General features: G+C 36.0%; 1 long non-coding RNA gene across 1 annotated transcript; it reads right to left on the reverse strand.

The window, feature by feature from the left end:
* Nucleotides 1-1108: 1108 nt before the first annotated feature.
* LOC140525463 (uncharacterized) lies at nucleotides 1109-24070 on the reverse strand. Its single transcript, XR_011974043.1, has 3 exons — nucleotides 23783-24070; nucleotides 23179-23249; nucleotides 1109-1575 (listed from the first exon to the last, which is right to left on the reverse strand). It is a non-coding gene; the product is annotated as an uncharacterized lncRNA (long non-coding RNA).
* Nucleotides 24071-24783: the final 713 nt, after the last annotated feature.

A 24783-nucleotide genomic window follows, 5' to 3' on the forward strand; every position in this document is an offset into this window, starting at 1 on the left:
GTGTGTGTGTTTAAGTTGACACCCTGACATTCTCTTATCTTATTGAATTTACAATCTACCCAATTAAGAAGTTCCTTTCCAGTATTATTGTTAACACATTTGGAAATGATTATTTTTGGCTGACACAGACATCCTGAGGAAGGAAGGGAGGAGTGAGATGGAGTTGCTCTGAAGACATAAGGTCTCCTTTGTCTATCCTTCATTGGGCTCAATTTCCACAATGCATGTTCAACTAGCTTGGAAAGAAATAAACATCCACATGCAGCCTAATTTTGTCTTTTTTAGAATGAACTCAGTAATGGTTGATAGGTAAAGGTGAACTAAAAAGATAAAATACAAAATTGTATAATTAAAAATTGTATAATTATAAAAAAAAGCAATTTTGTTCCTGAAGAGTCAGGGAAAACTTCTTGGTAGAAAAAGCAGGGAAAAAACAAATAGGAAGATCATTCAAAAAATTATATTTAAGTTAAAAGGCAATATGGTATAATGGAGTGAGCAATAATAATCAATTTAGATTGTCTAAATTTAAATTCCAGCTCTGCTATCTCCTCCTTCAATGACCTTGGACAAATCACTTCACTTCACATCTTGGCCTCAATGTTCTTCTGTGTAAAATGAGAGATTGGACGGAATGATATCTAAGATTCCTTCTGGCCCTAAGTCTCCACAAAGAGGGAGGCTTGGATTGAACCTTAGAAGAAATACATACAAATATGTATTTACTGTTATGTTATTTGCAAGGTAATAGACCCCAAAGGTAAGGCAGGAGGATAATAGGCAGAACAATATAGGAGGAAGCAGACAGGACTTATTGTCAGAAGAGTTAAGTCCTCATTCTGCCACTGCATAATCTGGACAAGTCACTGACCCTCAGTTTACTCATTCAAAAAGTGATAAAAATAAGACATGAATTCTTTGATTATGATTATTAAATGAGGTGTGATACTGATATCCAGTACTTTACTCATTTCCCAGAGAAGTGGTAGGAAGATCTCATTTACTAAAATACTTCTAAATAGTATCTTTTGCGGTAGTGTGGAAAAAAAGAAGAAAAAGAAAAATGCATTTCTATCACTAAGGAAATGGCTTAAAAATTGTGGTTTATTTACAAATATGAAGGACTATGACAATTAAAAAGGTTCAACAGACATATTTTCCAGGTAATTTAATAATTTACTAATAAGGTTAGCAGGTAATTAATAAAAGGATGATCATTTGGCCCTCTTTCTTAGACCAAAGACCCATAATGGCTGTGCAGTCAGAGTTTGCATGCCCTTGAAGAGAAGGTATTCCTGAGGGATGTCAGATTGGCTAACACAAAGGGAGGTGTGGGCTGTATTAAAATGAAGTTCTTAGGGTATGTGACTTAGGTCATTCAGATCTTGATCAAAGAGACATCAATTTCCATATCATACGTTTTGATAATAGGGAGAATCAACATTTTCCCAGACTTTCCTCAGCAATTGCAACTAGCAGGAATACACCCATTATTCCAAACTTCGAATTTCTTTAGCTTTAACTGTCTGATAGGATCCTGGCTTCAGTAGAGAGATTTCCCACACTGGTTGAATTCTAGATGAAGTAGGAAAGGAGAAAAACTTTGGTACATATTATAATTAGTTATCAAATATAAGAGAGAAATATTCATTTCTTACCTTCCCATACTTGATAATAATTAAGAGATGAAGTCTCCTAAATAAATCATGAAAAAACAAGTAATTAAGAGTTCTTTACTATTAAGTTTTTGATGGGTAACAATGTGATTAGAAAAAAGGGAGAAACTGGTCGTTGCATTGTCAAGATCAAAGTGGGCAGTCCCTTTTAGTGAGCAGACCTTACAGATAAAAGATGCAGCAAAGGGGAAAAGTAAACAGTAAAAAAAATGAAATTGTTCTTTTAAAACTCTGAAGTTTTACCTCATACAGTTGTCTGATTCTCAGGATGCCATCTGATTTTGCTCTGTTGTCTGGGTGTGATATCAGAATAGTTTCCAACTAACTGCCATCTTAGATTCATGTCACCTTGTAGAAATCCTCTTCTCTGCTAAAACTTTTCTATAAAATTGGTCTCAACACAATTTTTAAATTTAATTTTCAAATAACCAGGTCAGATAATGAAAAATAGCTCAAACCTTATGTTGATTACTAGAAAATCAAATTTGGAACCCTTTAGATCAGGGGCAAACAATTTACATTTTTAGGTTAGCCAAATGTAATATTGATATATAGAAGAAACTCAAATACAAAAACAGGAAAATTAGAACCCAGCTTTTCTACTTGGCAACATTCATTCCCACATTAGTAGTATGAGATTCCGCTAAGGAATTATTAACAGAATACTTTTCTATAAGGACACAGATTCTAATAGAAAAATGAATTCATTTAAAAGTTTGCAGATTAACTACCACTGTAATAAAAGATTCAGGGATGAAATACATAAATATATTGAGTAATCCATTTTAAAACAGTGCATATAAAACGAGTTATTTAAAGTAAAACACTTTCAACTTCTAGTCATGTTCAAATGAATAAGAACTAAGAAAAATATCTCTTTAAGACATTTATAAGATAGAAAACAAACCATTCTTGTCCTTGAGATAACCAAGTATACTGATATCTCTCCTTTCCTTAGCATAGAATTGAGACAGTTATGATATTCACTAAATAACAGAATCTTATCCTGGTTTCGCAAATCTTTCACAAATCCATATATGACTAATAACAGCAAATGGTAAGGCTAGAAACTTAGTCATTTATATGCTTGGATTATAGGAACAACTAAAATTCTAGACCAAATAGCTCAAATCCTATACCCACATCTTGTTGCAGTAACTCTGATGTTGTCCAGTATTAGCCTATGAGTTAAAGATTTAATATTGTGTTAATACTGATCATCTCATATGATTTCATAAATTTGTCATAAAGGAAGAATAAGGACATAATCAAAAGTGTTTCCTTACGCTGATGACTCTTCAGGCCAAATTCATACAGATGGCCAATTGCATTGAGTCAGCATCAAAGTCAGCCAGGTGGGATGTGTGTTCATCTTTCGTTGTCAAAGACCATGCCATCAGAGAAATACGACATGACTTGCACTTGACTTTGTTTTGAGTGAGGGAGGGCCATGCAAGTCACTCTCTTCTCCTCCAGAGCCATCTGAATCCAATGACCAGATATTTATCAGGATGACTGGAGATGACCCAGGATGAGGCAAATGGGGTTAAGTGACTTGCCCAAGATCAAGTGAGTGTCAAGTGTCTGAGGTGAGATTTGAACTAAGATCCTCCTGACTCCTGCACTGGTGCTCTATCCACTGCACCATTCAAGAGGAAAGGTTATACTGGGGAAATTGAGTCAGGAGAATCCTACCTTAGCCCATACTGAGAGTTGTCCTCCCAATCTTTTTCCATGAGAACTCCACCTACAATTCACACATATAAAACCCAGAGGGTTGTTGGCATCATGGATCACTGGCTTAGTAGCATTTCTTGATGAACATGCCTGGAATCAGACTCAGAATAATATCATTTTATAGTCCCATAAGGTCTTTAGTAGCAAATTCCAACAATCTTCAGTTCTCAGGGATCATGTATCCTAGATAACAAGTATTGACTATAATCTCACTTTGGTAACAGTAAGAGATTCATCATGAAAAATTATAGCTTGATATAACTAGTACTCAAGCTAAGTAGGTGCTTTTTTCATTCCTAAACTCAATATTACACAAATGAATTGCCTTAAAATCCTTAGTAGTTGTGTGCTGTGTAAGTATAATCCCAAAATGTATTCAGAAATAAATTTTATGAAACACTGTCTATAGTAAAATACGTACAGTTATTAAATATGTTCAAATGGACATAGACTCAGACTACTGCTCTCACAATCCATTTAAACAACGAGAAGTAGTTAATAAATGTCTAGGAATTATTAGTTACATTTGTTTTGCCAAACCTGTAACTTCATTGATATTAGGAATTCACAGCAAGACATTTTATCTACCAGTGAAGATCAATACCTTCTCTTCAACTTGCCTGTAACACATAAGGTTGTCACAGAACTACTATTTTTCAGAAATAAGACTTTGACCTAGGTCTTTTTTTTTAACTTCAAGATGAATAAATCAATCAAAAAAGTATTTATTAATTGTCAGATACGTGCTTGGCACTGAGCGTACTAGGAACAAAGTTTGGAACATCCTTTATATATAAATTTAATTAATCCATTTGTTTTCAGTTTTCAACAATCACTTCCATAAGTTTTACATTTTCTCCCCCTCACTTCCTGAGAAGGCATATAACCTTATATGTGTTCCGCATGTGTATTCTTATTAAACACATTTTCACATTAGACATTTTGCACAGAAGAATTAAAATGAATAGGAGAGACCATGAGAAAAAACAGACAAAACCATAATATATAAAGCAAGAGAAAATGGTCTGCTTCATTCTCCATTCCAATTCCACACTTCTTTCTTTGGATATGGATAGCATTTTGCATGAAGAGTCCTTTGGTATTGTTTTAGGTTCTTGCATTGTTGAGAAGGGCTAACTAAGTCTATCAGAAACAGTCCTCGCACACTGTGGTTATTATTATGAATAATGTTTTCTTGGTTCTGCTCATTTCACTCAACATCAGTTCAAATACGTCTTTCCAGGTTTTTCTGAAGTCCAATTGTAAATCATTTCTTATAGCACAATAGTATTCCATTACATTCATATACCACAACTCATTCAACCATTTCTCAATTGATAGGCATTCCCTCTGTTTCCAGTTCTTGGCCATCACAAATAGAGCTGTTATAAATATTTTTATACATGTGGGAACTTTTCCCTTTTTAATGATCTCTTGGGGACACAGATCTAGAAATGATATTGCTGAGTCAAATTTTTTGCACATTTTGTGCATTTGCACATTTTTGTAGACCTTTGGGCATAGTTGATTGGACCAATCCTTAAACACAGTGAGTTTACATCAATGACCACTATGTCACAATGGCTATATAAAGAGATAAAAGAATACTGATACTAGACTTACAGATGACTTCCATAATGTAAGCTTAAAGTATAAGTTAACCCAGCCATGCTATGGCATTCTATGATCCTTACATAAAGAGGACTATGAACTTTGAACACAACTAAGGAATTAGCCACCTTCCTAACCCAGAGATGACTGGACATCCCATGTTAGTCATTATTAGTCAGACCTGAATTTCCTGTACACCTCTCCTCAAATGTTTCTTACTAGATCCTTTTTCCTTTTCCTTTCTTACCTTCCTTTTCTTTCTCTTTTATTTCTACCCTTCTCTCTTTTTCTTGCTCAATTCAGTCATTTTTTAAATCTCTGTCATTAAAATATTTGATCTTCAGAAATAATTACTTTTACTTCTCCCAATTAATTTCCTTTTCTATGGCCACTCCAATTACCATCTGACTTTTTAGGTTTAGTCCCTAATTTAAAAGCACAATGAATATAAAAAAAATGTTTTCTTTCACTTGCTATTCGTCTAAGGTCTAGTCTAAAGACCTCTCCCCCCCTTGAGATTCTATGGGCCTAATCCACACAAGATCATCTATAAGGATTACAGCCTAGAAGAGCTTACCAGATTTCTACCCACTATACAAGTGCATATTATACGTGTCCTCAAAATCCCTGGGAGTAATGGGGTATGGGATAAGGTGCTAAATCCCTAAATAATGCTCTGATTTTTTTAAAGTAGTCCACACATTTATAGATAGCCCTTCCATGTCATATGTGGACAGTATCTCCAGAGTGTGCCACTTTCTTTTTTTATTTAATTAATTTGTTTTCACTTTTCAACAACCACTTCCATAAGTTTTAAATTTTCTTCCCCTCACTCCCTGAGATGGCATACAATCTTATATGGGTTCTACACATACATTCTTATTAAACACATGTGACTAATGTAAAAACATTAGCCCTGTGGCATTGAAGAATTAAAATGGGAAAAACCATGAGAAAAAACAAAACAAAACATAACCGAAGAGAAAATACTCTTTCATTCTATGTTCTGATTCTATAGTTCTTTAGTGGATGTGGATAGCATTTTGCATCAAGAGTCCTTTGAGATTGTTTTAGGTCCTTGCATTACTGTGAAGGGTTAAGTCCAGCAGAAATAGTCCTTGAACAATGTGGCTGTTACTGTGTGTAATGTTCTCCTGGTTCTGCTCATTTCACTCAGCATCAGTTCATATGTCTTCCAAGATTTTCTGAAGTCCACCTGTTCATCATTTTTAATAGCACAATAGTATTTCATTTCATTTGTTTACCACAACTTGTTCAGCCATTACTCAATTGATGGGTATTCCCTCAATTTCCAGTTCTCAGTCACCACAAAAAGAGGTGCTATAAATATTTTTGTACATGTGAGACCTTTTCCCATTTTTAGGATTTCTTGGGGACATAGACCTAGAAGTGATAGTGCTGGGTCAAAGGGTATACACATTTTTGTAGCATTTTGGGCATAATTCCAAATTGCTCTCCAGAATAGTTGGATCAGCTCATGGCTCCGCCAATAATGAATTAGTGTTCCAACTCTCACATCTTCACCATTTTTCATCATTCTGTTTGTCACGTTAGTCAATCTGATAGGTTTGATGTAATATCTCAGAGCTGTTTTGATTTGTGTTTATCTAATCAATAGTGATTTAAAGCATTTTTTCATATGACTATAGATAGCTTTGATTTCTTCCTCTGAAAACTGTCTGTTCATATCCTTTGATCATTTATCAGTAGGGGAGTGACTTGTGTTCTTGTACATTTGATTCACTACTCATTTTAGAAATGAGATGTTCATCACAGACACTAGCTGCAAAAATTCTTTCCCAGTTTTCTGCTTCCCTCCTAATCCTGGTTGCATTGGGTTTGGTTGTGCAAAAGATTTTAGTTTAATGTCATCAAAACTATCCATTTTGCACTTCATAATGTTTTCTATGTCTTGTTTAGTCAAAAATTCTTCCCTTCTCCATAAATCTGATAAGTACATGATTCCTTGCTCCACTAATATGTTTATAAAATCAATCTTTATGCCTAGATCATGTACCCATTTGGACTTTATTCTTATGTATAATGTCAGGGATTGGTCTATGCCTAGTTTCCTCCACACTGTTATCCAGTTTCCTGTTGAGGGCCAGGATGGAGTGCAGTTGACAAGTTCAGGATAGACCTTTGGGAAAACTGTTCTTTGAGACTGTGCTCACTATCATCTGGAATGGCTCTCCATGCCCCTTGGATGTTGCTGTCTCCATGAGACAAACAAGAGAACTACAGAATACAAGAGATATGTAAAATAGATGCCCTCTAGGCTAACAGTCTTTAAGACAATAAGACTGGCCAAATCACTAGGACAGGAGAGGAGAAGAATGTCACGTGGACTTGCAGTTTCTGTCTATATATACTCTGACCCGCAGATCAATAAACGGAGTTGGTCTATCTTCTCCCATCTGCCCATGTGTCTTTCTTCTTCACCACTGTCACTGAGCCACATGGGGATGCAGGCTGTCTGCCACAGTTTTCCAGCAATTTTTGTTGAACAGTGAGTTCTTATCCCAGAAGCTGAAATCCTTGGGTTTATCAAAATTTATCTGGAAGAACAAAAGGTCAGAACATCAAAGGAACTAATGAAAAGAAATGCTAGGGAAGGTGGCCTAGCCCTACCGGATCTCAAACTGGTATAAAGCAGCAATTATCAAAACCACTTGGTGTGAGCTCTGGCCTTTTTATCAGGAATAGCTGGAAATCCCTTATTTCATTCAATATCCATCTCCTTGCCTGAAATTTTATGCTCAGTTTTGCAGCTTCTTTGCCTTACAGAATATCATATTTCAATTCTTCCAAACCTTGTAGAAGTTGCTACAAGGTTTATGTGTGATCCTTACTCTACTTCCATGATATTTGAATTGTTTCTTTCTGTCTACTTGCAGTATTTCCTCCTTGACTTGAAAATTTTGAAATTTGACTACAATATTCCTTGATGTTTTCTATTTGAGATCTCTTTCAGGAGATGATCTGAGGATTCTTTTGGTGACCAGTTTATCCTCTAGTTCCAGGACCTCAAGGTAGATTTCCTTGATAATTTCTTCAAGATACTTTTCAGGCTCTTTTTTTCTTCATCACTAATAATTTCCAGCAGACCACTAACTCTGAAATTAACTTTTCTGTATTTATTTTCCAATTCATTTTTTTCCAGTGAGGTAATTTACATTTTCTTCTATTTCTTCATTCTTCAGATTTTATTTGACTGTTTTCTGATTTCTCATGTAGTCATTAGCTTCCACTCTCCCAATTCTAATTTTTTTTAGTAATTGTTTTCTTCAGTTAGCTTTTGTACCTCCCTTTCTATTTGGTGAATTTTACTTTTTAAGGAGTTATTTTCTCCAGTTTGGTTTTGTATATCTTTATCCATTTGGTCCATTTTGCTTTTCAAAAAAGTAGTTTTCTTCCATGATTTTTTTTTCATTTTGCCTATTATATTTTTATAAGAATTGATCAGTTTTTCTTCTACCTCTCTAATTTCATTTTGAAAATCCTTCTTGAATTCTTCCAAGAATGCTTTTTGGGCTTGAAACCAGTTCTTATTCCCTTTTGAGTTTTCATGTATGGATATACTGTCAATATAGTTTTCTTCTGAATTTATATTTTAATCTTCCCCCTAGTAGGAATCTATGGCTCTTCTCATTTGTTTCTTGCTCATTGTGATTGCCTTTTTCATTGCTTTTAAAGTAGATGTCTACAGGGCAGAGCCAAGATGGTGGAGTAGAAAGATGCACATACTCTAGATCTTTCCCTATAGCCCATAAAATACCTGTAAAAGATGACTCTAAACAAATTCTAGGCAGCAGAAGCCACAAAACAACAGAGCGAAAGAGATTTCTAGGCCAAGGTAGCCTGGAAGGCCAACAGGAAATGTCTATTGCATGAGGCGCAGAGTGGAGTGTGGTCCATGGAGCCCAGCTTAGCCTTGACCATACGACACCAGCAGGAACAGGACCATAACAGGCCTGAAGGGTGGAATCCCCGGCAGCAGGTGCAGTTCTCAGATCCCTCAACCCACAAATGCCAGAGACAGCTCCAAAGGTCAGTGAGAAAGCTTTTTCACCTGGGTGAGAAGGGAGCAGGGTCCTCCTCTAGCATTGGCCCCAGGTAGCGGTGTCAGCAGCAGCAGCACCCATTTTTGGAGCACTCAGTCAAAAGCCCCTGGGGGAATTGAGCTGCTGATCTTGGGTCTCAATTCTGAGTGGTGGCCCTGGGCTGAGGAAGAGTGATGGTTGGTGTGTTGGAGCTAGTGAAGGCTCTGGAAAGGGAATTCTAATTGCAGATCCTGGGCAGAAAAGCTTTGGTAGTTCCCAGACCACAGTGCAAGTCAGGAGAGGAGTAAACTCCTTTCCCTTGATTGTGCCACTTTGGAGGAGCTGAGAACTTGCAGGTCCCCAGAGTATACCTCCCTCTTGAAAAAGGTTTCAAAAGTCAAGTAACTGGCTAGGAAAAAAGGCCAGAAAAGAGAACTACAATAGAATTATAGAAGGTAATTTTCTTGGTGAACAGGTATTTTCTTCCATCCTTTCAGATGAGGAAAGAAAATGCTTACCATAAGAGTACCATCAGACACAAAAGTCAAGTCTTCTACATCCAAAGCCTCAAAAATAAATCTGCAGTCACCTCAGGCCATGGAAGACCTCAAAAAGGATTTTGAAAATCAAAAGAGGTGGAAAAAAAACTGGGAAGAGAAATGAAGAGTGATACAAGAAAATCATAAAAATTGAGTCAGCAGCTTGGAAAGGAGATTCAAAAAAATGCTGAAGAAAATAGCACCTTTAAAAATAGGTTAACTCAATTGGAAAAAGAGTTTGGGTAGTTGGAGGGATTATACACATACATATATATACATACATACATACACATATAAATATATATGTTATATATAATGTTATATATACATAAGCATAAATATATACATATATGTATATATATTTATATGTATATGTATGTATGTATATATGTATAGACAGAGAGCACAGGGTGAGTTGAATAGGAAGGAATGATATTTAAAGAAATAGGGGCAGCTGGGTGGTACAATGGATAGAGCACCAGTGCAGGAGTCAGGAGGATCTAAGTTCAAATGTCACCTTGGACACTTGACACTCACTAGCTATATGACCTTGAGCAAGTCACTTAACCCCAATTGCCTCATGCTGGGTCATCTCCAGTCATCCTGATGAATATCTGGTCACTGGATTCAGATGGCTCTGGAGGAGAAGTGAGGCTGGTGACCTGCACAGTCCTCACTCAAAAACAAAAAAGTCAAATGCAAGTCATGTCATTATTTCTCTGATGGCATGGTCTTCTTAGGTAACAAAGGATGAACATACACACACATCTAAAGAAATAAAATTAAGGGGTGAGAGAGGAATATATTGGGAGGAGAAAGGCAGAAATGGAATGGGACAAATTATCTCTCATAAAAGAGGCAAGAAAAAACTTTTTCAATGGAGGAAAAAAGAGGGAGGTGAGAGGGAAAAAGTGAAGCTTCCTCTCATCACATTTGACTTATGGAGGGAATAACATGCATACTCAATTTGGTATGAAAATCAAGGGGATAAGTGAGGTGTGTGTGTGTGTGTGTGTGTGTGTGTGTGTGTGTGTGTGTGTGTGAGATAATAGAAGGGAGAACAAATGGGAGAAGGTAGTAATTAAAAATAAACATTTTTGGGGAGGGACAAGGTCAAAAGAAAGAATAGAATAAATGGGGGGCATGATAGGATGGAGAGAAATATAGTTAATCTTTCACAACATGACTATTATGGAAGTCTTTTCCATCACTACACATGTATAACCTATATTGAATTTCTTGCCTTCACAGTGGGGATGGGTGGGGAGGGAGGAGGGAAGAGAAGTTGGAACTCAAAGTTTTAGGAACAAATGTTGAGAATTGTTTTTGCATACAACTGGGAAATAAGAAATATAGGTAATGGGGTATAGAAATTTATCTTGCCCCACAAGACAAGAGAGAAGATTGGGATAAGGGAAGAGAGCGACATGATAGAAGGGAGGGTAGATTGGGGGAAGGGGTAATCAGAATGCGTGGCATTTTGGGGTGGAGGCAGGAGAGAGAAGATTTGGAGAAAATTTGGAACTCAAAACTATGTGGAAATGAATGTTGAAAATGAAAAATAAATAAATAAACATTTCTTAAAAAAGAGTATCTGCTTCTGGAGTACTGGAGGCTCTTTCCCAGGCTTCTTGTGCTAGGGACTAGGGACCTGCCTATTGGCTTAGTGTGTTTTGTTCTCTGGTTCTGGCTGCTGGAAGCTGTAAAATGATGTAGCTTACCTGGTGTTCACCAGAACTAGGGCTGGCTAGTATCTGTGGAGACCAGTAGCATTCTTTCTGTGTTTCCCTGGGGATATACTGAAGCTCTCAGGGTGCAGTGTAGGGGAAGGGTGGGCTGACTGCTGGAGGTCTCCTCCTCCCTGAGGGCTGTATTAGAGCATGGGTAGGCTCAGCCTCTGGTCAATGCCTATCCACACTAGTGTCTGCTGATTGCCCTGGCTGTGTGAACAGATGGAGCTGTGAGCTGATCCAACCATTCTGGAGAGCAGTTTGGAACTATGCCCAAAGGGCTGCAAAAATGTGCATACCCTTTGACTCAGCAATATTGCTTCTAGGACTGTATACCCAAGAGATCATAAAAATGGGAAAAGATTCCACAAGCACAAAAATATTTATAGCAGCTCTCTTTGTGGTGGCCAAAAACTGGAAATCAAGAGGATGACCATCAATTGGGGAATGGCTGAATAAATTGTGGTATATGAATGCAATGGAATACTATTGTACTATAAGAAATGATGAACAGGAAGACTTCAGAGAGGCCTGGAAAGACTTATATAAACTGATGCTGAGAGAAAGGAGCAGACCAGGAGAACTTTGTAACACAGCAGCAACCACAGTGTGGTAGAATTTTTTTCTGGTCGACTTAGTACTTCATTGCAATTCAAGGACTTAAAAAATTCCCAATGGTCTCTTAAGGCAAAATGCCTTCCATATCCAGATAAAGAACTATGGAATTTGATCTCAGAATGTAGCAAATCATTTTCTTTTATATTACATTTTGGTTTGTTTTATGATTTCTCCCATTCATTTTAATTCTTCTATGCAACATGACTAAGGTGAAAATGTATTTAATAGGAATGGATGTGTAGAACCTATATAAAATTGTATGCTATCTCAGGGAGGGAGTGGGAAGGTAGGGGGGAAGGAGGGAGAGGGAAGGGAAAAAATCTAAGTTATAAGGAAGTGATTGTAGAACACTGAAAACAAATAAAATAATAAAAAAATGAAAAAAAAAGGCCAGAGCTCAATGTAAAATTTGATATTCAAATAAAATACTCAAGAAATGCATAAAATGGTGAACAGAAAAAATCAATTAAAAAATTTTGCTCAATAATACAAACCATTTACATCCCTACATGGGAAGATGATATTTTTTCAGATATATATTTTATTTACTTTTCAGTTTTTAACATTCACTTCCACAAGAATTTGAATTAGAAAATTTTCCCTCATCTCTCTCTACCTCCACCCCAGAACAGCATGCACTCCATTCACCCCTTCCTCCAGTCTGTCCTCCCTGTTATTACCCTGCTTATTCCATTCTGCTCCCTTCTATTTTTCTGCAGGGCAAAATCCATTTCTATACCCCATTGTCTCCACATTTTAGTTCCCAGGGGGATGCAAAATAGTTTTTAACATTCATTATTAAAGCTTTGAGTTCAGTATTCTCTCCCTTCCTCCCTCTCAACCCCCCTCATTATGAAAGCAAGCAGTTCAATATAGGTCATGCTTGTGTAGCAATGCAAAACTTTTCCGTAATAGTTATGTTGTGTAAGACTAACTATATTTCCCTCTGTACCATCCTGCCCTCCATTTATTTCATTCTCTGCATTGACCTGTCCTCCCATAATAGTGTTTCCTTCTCATTGTCCCTTTACCAGATTTGCTGTCCCTTCTATTACCTTCCCTCTCCTGTTCCCTTTCCCCCATATTCCTGAAGAGTAAAATAGATTTGTACATCCAACTGAGTGTGTTATTCCTTCCTTAACCCAAATCCCATGAGAGTAATGCTCTTATTTCCTTTTATCTTCCTCCTTTCCCTCTCCATTGTAAAAGTTCTTTCTTGCCTCTTTTATGTGAAATGATTTGCTACATGCTACCTCTCCCATTCTCTTACTCTTAGTACATTCCATTCAACAGTAAATTTTATTTTTTAGGTATTTTCTCTCCATATTCAACTCACTCTGTGCCCTATGTCTACATACATACTATACATACATACACACACATATATGTATGTACATATATATGTATGTGTAGGCATATAAACATATGTATGTATATATGTGTGTATACATATATATACATACATACATACATACATATATATATACATGCATACATATATATATATATATATATGTATTCCCCTAATTACCCTAATACTGAAAATTGTTTCATGAGTTACAAATATCATCTTTCCATGTTGGAATGTAAACAGTTCAATGTTAATAAGCTCCTTAAGAATTCTTTCCTGTTAACCTTTTCATGCTTCTCTTGATTCTTCTATTTGAAAGTCAAGTTTTCTATTTAGCTAAGGTCTTTTGAACAAGGATGCTTGGAAATCCTGTATTTCTTCGAAATTCTATTTTTTTCACTTGAAGTATTATACTCAGTTTTGCTGGGTAAATGATTCTGGGTTTTAATCCTACCTTCTTTGACCTCTGGAATACCATATTCCAAGCCCTTCTGTCCATTAGTGTAGAAGCTGCTAAAAACTATGGTATTCTGATTGTATTTCCATAATACTTGAATTGTTTCTTTCTGGCTGCCCTAAATATTTTCTCCTTGACTTGGCGACTATAAATCCAAGCTGCAACATTCCTAGGAGTTTTCCTTTTGGGGTCTCTTTCAGGAGGTTATGGGTGAATTCTTTCCACTTGCATTTTACCCTCTGGTTCTAGAATATCAGGGCAGTTTTCCTTGATATTTTCTTGAAAGATGATGTCTTTATTCTTTTTTTTGATCATGGCTTTCAAGTAAACCAATAATTTTTAAGTTATATCTTCTGGATCTATTTTCCAGGTCAAATGTTTTTCCAATGAGATACTTTACATTTTCTCCTATTTGATCACTCTTTTGGTTTGCTTTATAATTTCTTGATTTCTCATAAAGTCATTAACTTCCATCTGCTCTATTCTAATTTTTAAAGAAGCATTTTGTTTAGTGAGCTTTTGGACCTCCTTTTCCATTTGGTCCATTCTGGCATTTAAGACATTCTTCTTCTCATGGGCTTTTTGGACTTTATTTGCCATTTTAGTTAGTCTATTTTTATAGGTGCTATTTTCTTCAGCATTATTTTTGGTACCATTTTGCAAGCTGTTGACTCATTTGTCATGATTTTCTTGTATCACTCTCATTTCTCTTCCCAGTTTTTCCACCACCTCACTTACTTGATTTTCAAAATCTTTTTTGCACCCTTCCATGATCTGAAACCATTTGTCATGTTTTTTGGAGGCTTTGGATGTAGGAGTCTTGAACTTGCTGTCTTCTTCTAGTTGTATGCTTTGGTCTTCCTCTGGTTGTCTGCTTTGATTTCACTCATCTGAAAGGATGGACAAAAATACCTTTTCTTCATGAAACTAACTTTCTATCATCTTATTTTTTTCCTCCTTTTTAGAATTTTCTCAGTCAATTACTTCGCTTTTGAGTGCTTTGTCAAGTGGAAGGCATACTACCTCAGGCTTCAGAGGTTTTGTGCAGCTGTTCTCTGATATATCTCCAGGCAACTGTAAATTCTCAGTTCCTCCAAAGTGATATAGTCATGGAAGAGTTGTTTACTCCTCTTCTGCCCTCCACTCTGATCTGTGAGCAACTGCAAATATTCTTTTCTGTTCTTGAACTGCGAGTAAGATTCCTTTTTCATGGATGCCAACTGCTCTGCCACAACAGCACTCCTCCTAACTCTAGGACTGTCACTCAGTACTGAGAGCCCAATCAGCTTCAAGATTCCCCCACCATCTCTAGGCTGAGAGCTCCAGAAAAGTCTGCTGCTGAGGCAGCAGCTGCCACCACCCATAGTCCCCTTTTATTCAGGTGAAAAAGCTTGCTCACTGATCTTTGAAGATGTCTTTGGCATTTGTGGGTTGAGAAATCTGGAAATCACAACAGCTGCCCTTGATTCAGCACCATGAATTCCTGTCTGTACAGGTGTATCCCACACTGGGCTGTGCTTCATTCCAAGTCCAGTGCAATAGATCCTTCCTGTCAGCCTTCCAGGTTATCTTGGTTTGGAAATCTGTTTTACTCCGTCGTTTTGAGGTTTCTACTGCTTTAGAATTTGGTTAAAATCAACTTTTACAGATATTTTAAGGGTTTGAGGGGAAAACTCAAGCAGATTCATGCTTCTACTCTGTCATCTTGGCTGCACCCCCATGATGACTGATTTTGATAGACTTAACCCTTCTCAACAATGCAAGGACAAAAACTATTCAAAGGACTCATGATGGAAAATATCATCCACATCTAGAGAAAGAACCATGGACTCTGAATATAGAGTAAAGCAGACTATTTTCTTTTCTTTTTTTTTGTATTATTTTGTTTCTCCTGGTTTCTCCCATTGGTTATAATTGTCTCAGGTAAAAGGACTAATGTGAAAGTGTGTGGAATAGGAATGAATGTGTAAAACCCATATAAGATTGCATGCCGTCTTGGAGATGGAGTGATGAAGGAGAGGGAGAAAATTAAAAACTTATGGAAGTGAATGTTGAAAACTAAATATAAATAAATTAATATAATTGTTGATAATGAAAATGTAATAATAAAAAACAACTAAAAATAAATTAATTAATAAACTGGGGGATGGGGAGAAGATCAATGGTTAATACTTAAAGGTTCTGGGTTTACCCATACCCAAGCCATGTTTGATTACTAAGTCACTCTTTTAAATCCAAGTTAAAATCATTAACAAGTATAATCTGCATCAAATTCAGATTTAAACTATGTAGAGCAATAGACAAGGGATAAGAAGGCCTGGGTTTTGAGTCCATGGTTCATCTCAATTTTCTAGCCCTCAGTTTCCTCTTCTCTAAAATTGGAATCAAAACCCATGTACTCCCCACAGAGATATTGTGAAGAACAGATTGTATAATATAGGTGAAGGACTTTGTAGCAGAAAAGTCATATTTCCATCTAAGCCATAACTTTTTATGGTTGATATTTTTGCTTTAATTTGTTAAAGGCACCTAACAGTAGGTCTTGTGAGCATGAAACCAACCTTTTACTTAGTTGATGTTGGGGTGTTTCAACTACTTCATTTGGCAGCTGAAGCAATACTTTTATGACTTCTGTTGTCAGATGAAGTGATCACTCTGACAGTTATAAAGTGTTTCATACAGGATGTCCCAAAAGACTTAATGCTGTTTTAAATTTTAATAGTTTGGGGGACACCCTAAAAAATTAAAGCCAAATGCAATTGTTGGTTGTATTTGGTTCATGCCTGCCAAGAAGCAACTTCCTCATTGTCCAGCATGTGGTATCCTGCCTGAAGGACACCTTGCCATTCACAAAATTCAAATTCTTTGGATTACAAAGTGAGACTTGAGTTATATGGATTTATTGTTATTGTTGTTACTATTTTTGTTTTTATTGTTATCATCATCACCACCATCACTGCAGGTAGCAGAATAAATAAATGATTAGTACGTTGTGGGACAGCCAATAACCAGCTTGTTTTTCCTCCCCACTTACTGAGAAAGAATTTCCCCTGAGAACTCTGTAAATGATCCACAAACCTCTATCTGATATGTTTTCTTATCTTTCTCTAGCAGGTCTACGTGGTCTGTATGGACTGGGTCGGCTCCCCTTTGGAAGTGCTCCATATGTTTTGGAGAGGAAACTGCCTCAAGAGGTGGGTCAAAAGGAGACTGAAAAGAGAAACTGCAGCCTAAGTATTTCAGCCTTTAGCACAAGCCTGTTGTACAGAACTAAAAAACAACCATTCCACCACTGCCACTCAGATGGGAAGCAAGTAACATCAATATTCTTACTAACCTAGCACACATTATTAACAGTCCCCCAAAACAGCCCTATCATAACTTTTAGCAAACAGTCCTTACTTTCTTTTTGAGAAACACTATTGAACATTTATTTTATATGTAAATGGTTATTTGCTTGTTTTAGCCTCCATTAAAATGAGAGCTCCTTGAGGGCAGGGACTGTATTATTCCTTTCTTTAAATCTCCCATGCTTAGTAAGTGACTGACAAATAGTTGACACTTAATGACCACTGCTTGACTTAATATGACCTACAAGTGAAATTGTCTACCTTGATAGATCTATGAGGAACAACGGAAATGAAAATTTCAGTAAAATATTTATAAGGAAAATTTGTCTAATATCCAATAAAATTTTGCAATAACATTAAGCCACGTGTTCACTGACACAAGATTTCTTATACTATTGGTTACTAGGACATATCTCATTTAATTCCAGAGCATGATAGGCTCTGAAACTGAAGAGGACTTTAGGAAGGGAAAAAGTGGGAGAATCTGTGAGAAAACTGAGTCCCAGAGACATGAAGTGGCTTGCTCATGTTGTTCAATTTACATCTATTTTAATTGGGAATATTTACTTTAGGTCTTGGTTATCATCATCATCATCATCACCACCACCACCACCACTGCCATCATTGTTATGATCCACAGTTTTGTATTTCTCTAAGTTGCTGAGATACTTATTTTTCCTTTATTACAAGAGCTCCCTCTAGTGTCAAATAAAGAGAAGAACAATTTCTAAAGTGTCACAATAATATTTTTTGAATGAATGTTTTTGTAACTAAAATGCAACAAGAAAATATATTCTACTCTCAGTTAAATAGCCATCAGAAGAAGATAAATTGATCATAAGAAACTTGGTGAAACAAAAATTTCAAACTCCAAAATATATTTCAGTACAGTAATCACTTTTCAAATTGCAGTCCTATTAAAACCTAATGAAATTGTAATGACAAACATTGGCACCAGAAAACAGAAAATCAATAATTGTCTTAGGCAGGTAAGGTAGCACAAAAACAGAGTAGAGATTGTATTATCAGATTGGTTGCAGTTATGGTTGATTTACCTTAAATAGTTTTGTTTGTTACAAATCAATCTGGAATGCTCTAAGTGCTCTTTGTAACACTCTGACCTGAATTACCCCAACTTCTTAGAAAACTCAGTCATCTGTTTTGGGTGCTGCAGCTGGTGTTTACTCATTCAGTCATGTCCAATACTAATTGACTCCATGGACTTTGTCCATGGAGATCTCTTGACAAAGATGCTAGAGTGGCTTGTTATTTCCTTCTTCAGTGTATCCTCATTTTAGAGATGAGAGGAGGAGGGAGGGAGGAAGGGAGGAAGAGAGGAAGGAAGAAAAGAAGTTACTATGGAGGGTTCTCCCTGTATTCTGAGTTCTTATGACATTGGCCTCCTTATTGATCCTCAGACAAGAAACTTTATCCCTCAGTTCCAGGCAATTTCACTCATTGCATCACATGGTCAGAATTCCCTACTCCTCGTATCATATCCTGGTTTTCCTTGATCTCTTAAATTCCCACCTACATTTCTACATTCACCAAAAATCTCCTGTAATTTCCCTAATTCTAGTGCATTCCTTCTATTGGTTGTTTCAAACATATCCTAAATCTAACCTGTTTATACCTAGGTTCTTATATCAACATGAGAGAAAGAGAGAGAGGGAGGGAGGGAGGGAGGAAGAGAGAGAGAGAAAGAAAGAGAGAGAGAGAGAGAGAGAGAGAGAGAGAGAGAGAGAGAGAGAGAGAGAGAGAGAGAGAGAATTGAAAAATGCTTCATATATGACCCTGAACAAATGTCACTGAAGAGTAGATATTTGGGAATCTTAGAGATCATTATGCTGTGGACAAAGAAACAGTCACACAGTAGCAGAACTGTGAAACTAGGTCTTGTACCAGTAAGACGGGAATGTTTTCTTTCCTTGACATTAGTAGTGAAGTGAAGAACCATCCAAAAACATTAAATTATTCAGACCTCAGAGGGTATTAAGTCTAATTCCTATTTCAAGCATGAATTCCTTTAAGAAGATTCTTGCCAAAGGTTCATCTATACTTTGCCTGAAAATTTCTAATGCCGGAGAGCTTGCTACCTTAAAGGCAGCCCATTATTCTTTTGAAAGCTCTGATTATCAGGAAATACCTCTTTACAGTGGGTCAAAAATATATTTTCTTGCACCTACCTAATTCTTCCCTTTGACACTAAGTAGAACATCTGTTTATTATGACAACATTGAAATATTTGAATTAGCCAACAAAAAAATCACTCCTAAATTGTCTCTTCTGGAAGCAAGTATTCAAAGTCACACAGAAAGTTACTAACAGGACCAGAACTTAAACCTCAGTCTTCTTGAATCTTAACCCAATCCTTTTTCAAGAGGTAAGGAATAAAATTTGTATGATATCTCTACCTGGTCACTAAGATTAATACCTAATATGCTTCCTTCTAAAACAGTCCTTGATTTAATAAGAGGAGTAAAATACTTTAGGTTGACTTAAAATTTTTGTAAACGAATACATGTACACAGTATATCAGATAAAATGGTAACTTTAAAGTAGGATGTTCACTGTCTTATCCAAGGGGCCATTTTGTTATTCAGTTGTAGGCCATGTTTTTTAGAATATGAACTATAAAATACATTGGTGGGGTGAATTAAATCAGTATTAACTGAATATATCTCTAGTTAGAGGCAGTCATAAAATGAGTCATCATTATTGAAACAAAATTAAATCTCTAATTTTCATTGGAAGAAAATATTTCATTATTAATTGCATCAGAGTTGTAAGTAAGGAAATCAAGGATTATATTGGGGGAAATGATTCAAAGAATCTTAACTCTCATGGTTTTTACTAGTAAGTATGAAGGAAAAGGGTTGTGAAACCCACTGTCTCTTCAGTTATGGGGAGATGGACATCCAACAGAATATTTTCTTTTCATTTTCAATGAGATCATATACTAAAACCCAAACCAAGTTTGTAGAAAACTATTGCATAATGTTATATCTTGCATAGGTGTAGAAAGTAGGTGGAAAAAATGCCAGAATACCTGACCCACTGCTGAGCTGTTTCTCTGTGATTTGCCAGAGAAGAGGCACCTCATTTTTGAGATGAAGGTGTGATATAGCACTTTTCGTTGTTTACCAACAGTTTTCTTGGATTCTGATTGACTTTTCAACCTGTCTACCATGCCAGAGGTTGAAGAAGCCTGAAATGGATCTATCATTGATGCAGCTGGTTATCTGAGGAGACAATATCTATATCAATAGGGAGGATGCCACAAGGTCCATGTAGAGATGACAGCAAAGTATTCAGAGAGGTTCCACTTCAATATCCTTCTCACTATTTAGTAAGTTCTCCCAGGAGTTGTCCCAGTTGAACTTTGCTACCTATGGTGCTAAGAGCCAAGAAAGTGGGCTTTGTATCTAAAAAGATGATCAAAAGACAATTTGTAGATTGTAACTGTTCCAGTAACTTATGTTTATACACATACACATATATAACATATATATGTGTGTATATCGTGTATGCATATTTACATATGTATGTGTATATGTATAGGTGTGTATATATATATATACTGTGCCATCTACCTGCACATGTCAAAAGATATAAAATATATAATATATGAATCATATATATTAAATTGCTATATTATCCTATGCAATTGTGCTATAGGCATTGAGTGTTGTTCATCCTTCATTATCAAAGAGGAACAGTGATATCAGGAGTCTGATGTTTTGACTTGCAAGTGAATTGAATTAAAGTGAGACAGAGCTGTGCAAAGTCATCAATCCCACTCCCTGCTCCAGAGTCATCAGAATTCCAGGCAAGACATAGGTTAGGATCCCTATAGGTGGCCCCTGATCCAGTGGGAGATGTTGACCTTTTTAAGTTAAGGTACTCCTTGGTCTCAGTTTCTCTAAGGCAACCTCAATTCAGTCATTAAGGCTAGTTAAGCAGTGAGGCAAAAGATGGCCCACTATGCCTTCAAAAAAGAATCCAACTTGGGTGGAGATGACTCTCAGAATGTCTGGCCACAACCCTTTGGTCATTCATATCTTTGTTCTAATTAATCAGTTTCTGAGAACAAAATTTTGCAAGTCACATAAAATATGCAGGATGAGAAGGGAGAAATGTATAATCCAGTCTGGGGATTATATAATCTAGAATGGGTTTTGGTCTAGGAGGGCAGACTTGGGTATGAAGCTAATAGCAGTCCCTGAGCTGGTTGGTAGAGAACAACTGACTATCACTTTCAAAAAGAAGGAAGATGACAAAGTAATGTAGGTGGGAGGAAGGAACAGAAAGAAGAGGTTTCCTGAAAACAAACTTTACCTCCCTCACAACTTAGAACAGGACCATCTGTGTTTAAAATGTGAGTACTCATTTATATTTCAGGATAAGATTGCACCAACTGAGACATCTCATTTTAATTCTGGAGAGGACTTTGTGCTGCCCCCTTGGGATGGTCCCAAGAAAGATTCTTTGTTCTAAGTGTTCCTTTAAGTGGACATTCTTGATTAAGGTAAAATTGAGAAGTGTGAAAGTTTGTGTTCCTTTAATGGGACTGACTTCAAAGAGGACAAAAGAGTAGATTATCCCTAGGAAATTTTGTGCTGTAATTAAGGAATGTATGTTTTCGGTGCCCTCTTATTTCCCTTTTACCATACTTCCCAGGGGTACCAAGTGCCCCAGAATACCCTCATTGCCAGGCCCCAGTTTGTCCTACTCTCTCCAAATTATGTCCCTTCCAACTTTTACTCAAAACCTTGCTCAGACTCATAGGTTCTAATAGATCCCTGCTGTAACCAAAAGCAATGTGAGTCTAATAGTATCCTAATGACTATTAATGCATTACTGTTCTCAACCTAAGGAATTTGCAAGATGAACCCAACAGGGATGATTCAAGTACTCTTCAGTGAGTGAAGGGTATGGGAGGTGTGATAGACTGAGACATGTGTGGTCTTCTGGTGCCTGCCCCTCAAATACTGATAACTTAATAATAAAAATACCTTTCTAGTGTTTAATCTTTTGATGTTCACAGAATCCCTTCAAAGTTATTATCATCTTGTCCAATTTGATCCTCATCATACTGTTGTGATTCAGAGATGAAAGCAATTTTTACTTCTCATTTGTTTGGCTGAGGAAACTGGGCCTCAAAAGTTATTACATTCCCCAAGATTATTTAATCATATCACACATTTTCCTAACCTGTCTATTTAGCTCTGACTCTATAGATGGTGATGTTTTCTATGTTCTCATTTTATGAATATTTCTGGTGCAAAGGGAAAACTTTCTTAATGAGAATGTCATTGATTTTTTTTTCTGAAAAAGAAAAAAAACCAAGATGTGGATATATTATGTCCAGTAAAATATATTGAATATATCAGAAAAGTCTCAGTGTAACTCTGTTGTCTTATATGACAGGTTTTAGTCCTATCTCTATAAAATGTTCACAAAATTGTAACTGAACATTTTTTGTAGCCTTTGAAATATAATATCTAGAACATACTACTGTGACTATTTTCAGTTGTGATATTTTTAATAATTAAACTTAAATACAAAATAAGAAAACCAAAAAGAAATAAACTTAAATAATAAAACTAAAATAATACAAAAATAACAAAACAAAACAAAAAAAACTAGTCATGTGCAACCTACGATATGGGAGAGCATTCAAAATATACAGAAATAAATTTCCATTTAAAGAAAATGCATACAATAAATATTGCTCTTTGTGCTGAGGCCAGTATATCTTTTCTTCTTAGTTTTCTTTTATTCTCTGCTGTGCACATTTTACTTTATCTTTTTTCCTCATTTCTCCCCATCTCACATGGAAGAAGGTTGCAATTAACTTGGGAAAATATGCATATATATTCATACACATATACATATGTACACATATATGTTTGTATGTATACAACTACACACATATATACACACATACACACATATAATGTGACTTACTATAAGAACTATAAACTAAAAAGTTGCTTTAAGATCAGATCACCCAGGTGTGATTTTGATGGATACATCTCTTACCTTTTTCCAGTGTAGTCTTACAAATGATATGATGTCTTGTAAGTAGAAGTATATGACATACTATGCTGTATCTAGAAGATAAAGAAGTCAAAGTTTTTACCCTATCCAGTAAAAGAGAAAAATGCAAATCTAAAACCAACCAGAAAGATTCTGTGTCTTACTAAATGGCTGCACTGATACGCCAGTAGAATGTTGATATTTCCAAAAATGGTTGCTGATTGATGACATCACTGCTCTGCCTGTTGAGTGCTTCTGTGTGATGATATCACAAGTACCAACAGTCAGTTCACTTGCAGTGATTTCAACTCAATTCAAAGGGACAAATATTTATTAATTGACTAGTAGGCAGCTTGGGATAGAGAAATAAGTAAAACACTTAGGATATGGATTCAAATTGTAGTTCATTATTTGTTTGTGTACACAAACAAATTATATATAAAAAGCATAAACATACATATATAAATATATATAAACACTCATAATATACATATACACATAAAACACATAAACAAGTACGTGTTACAGAAATAAATACATACATATATTCACAATGGACAAATACATACACAAAAACACATCCTATCACACAGACACACACACACACCTATATTCTTATAGAACTGATTGTAAGTACTATAAAAGAGGAAGCTGCTAGAAGATCAGACCACTCAGTTGTAATTTTGATGGTTATATGTCTCTTTTCTTCTTCCAATGTAGTCTTAAAATGTTGTAAAGAGATGTAAGTAGAAGTATATGATGTATAATAATTTATCGAGAAGATAAAGTTCGACAATTTTACCCTATCCTGTAAAAGACAAAAATGCAAATCCAACACCAATCCCTAGAAAGATCCTGTCTTATTAAATGGCTATGCTGCTTTGCCAGTAGAATGATACATTTCAAAGAAATGGTTGCTGAGTGATGACATCACTGTTATGCCAGTAGAATGTTGGCATTTTAAAGGCATGGTAGCTGAGTGATGACATCACAAGGATCAATGGTCAGGAAACTTGTAACAATTTCAACTCAATTCAATCCAGCAAATATTAATTGACTGCCTATTCTGTGGCTAGGCATACCAAATTGAAGAAAGCACTTAGGATCTGGATTCGAACTATGGCTGACTGTTACATGTGTGAACAGGAACATGTTACTGCATTACTTTTTCCTCTGAGTTTTCTTCATCTGTAAAATGAGAACAGAGTAGAATATGCTTGGAACCTCTTCTAGCTTCAGGTTCTGTACTTAACTCTCTTTCCCGTCAAGGGAACTGCAATCAAGTAAGGTAAAATAAGATCAATACACAAATGTCTATAACATATAATATAATGTGCCAAAGACAGTTAAAAACGAGGTGCTACACTTGTTTAAAGAAGAGAGGGATTATGTCAACTTAGAGGGGATCAAGGAAGTCTTCTAAGAGGAAGTGGAATTTGAATTTGGAAGGATGGGAAGAATATCAGTCAGATACAATGGCTTTTCATGTAATGAAATTAAACACATCTCAATAAACTGTTCCTTTAAAAAAGCATCTAACTAACAAATTAAAATTGAAACATAAGAAAAGGTGAAAATTATATTCTGGATATTTCTATCTTTCCTAAA

The sequence above is a fragment of the Notamacropus eugenii genome, chromosome 1, assembly GCF_028372415.1.
Source record: "Notamacropus eugenii isolate mMacEug1 chromosome 1, mMacEug1.pri_v2, whole genome shotgun sequence".
In the NCBI taxonomy this organism is placed as follows: Eukaryota; Metazoa; Chordata; class Mammalia; order Diprotodontia; family Macropodidae; genus Notamacropus; species Notamacropus eugenii.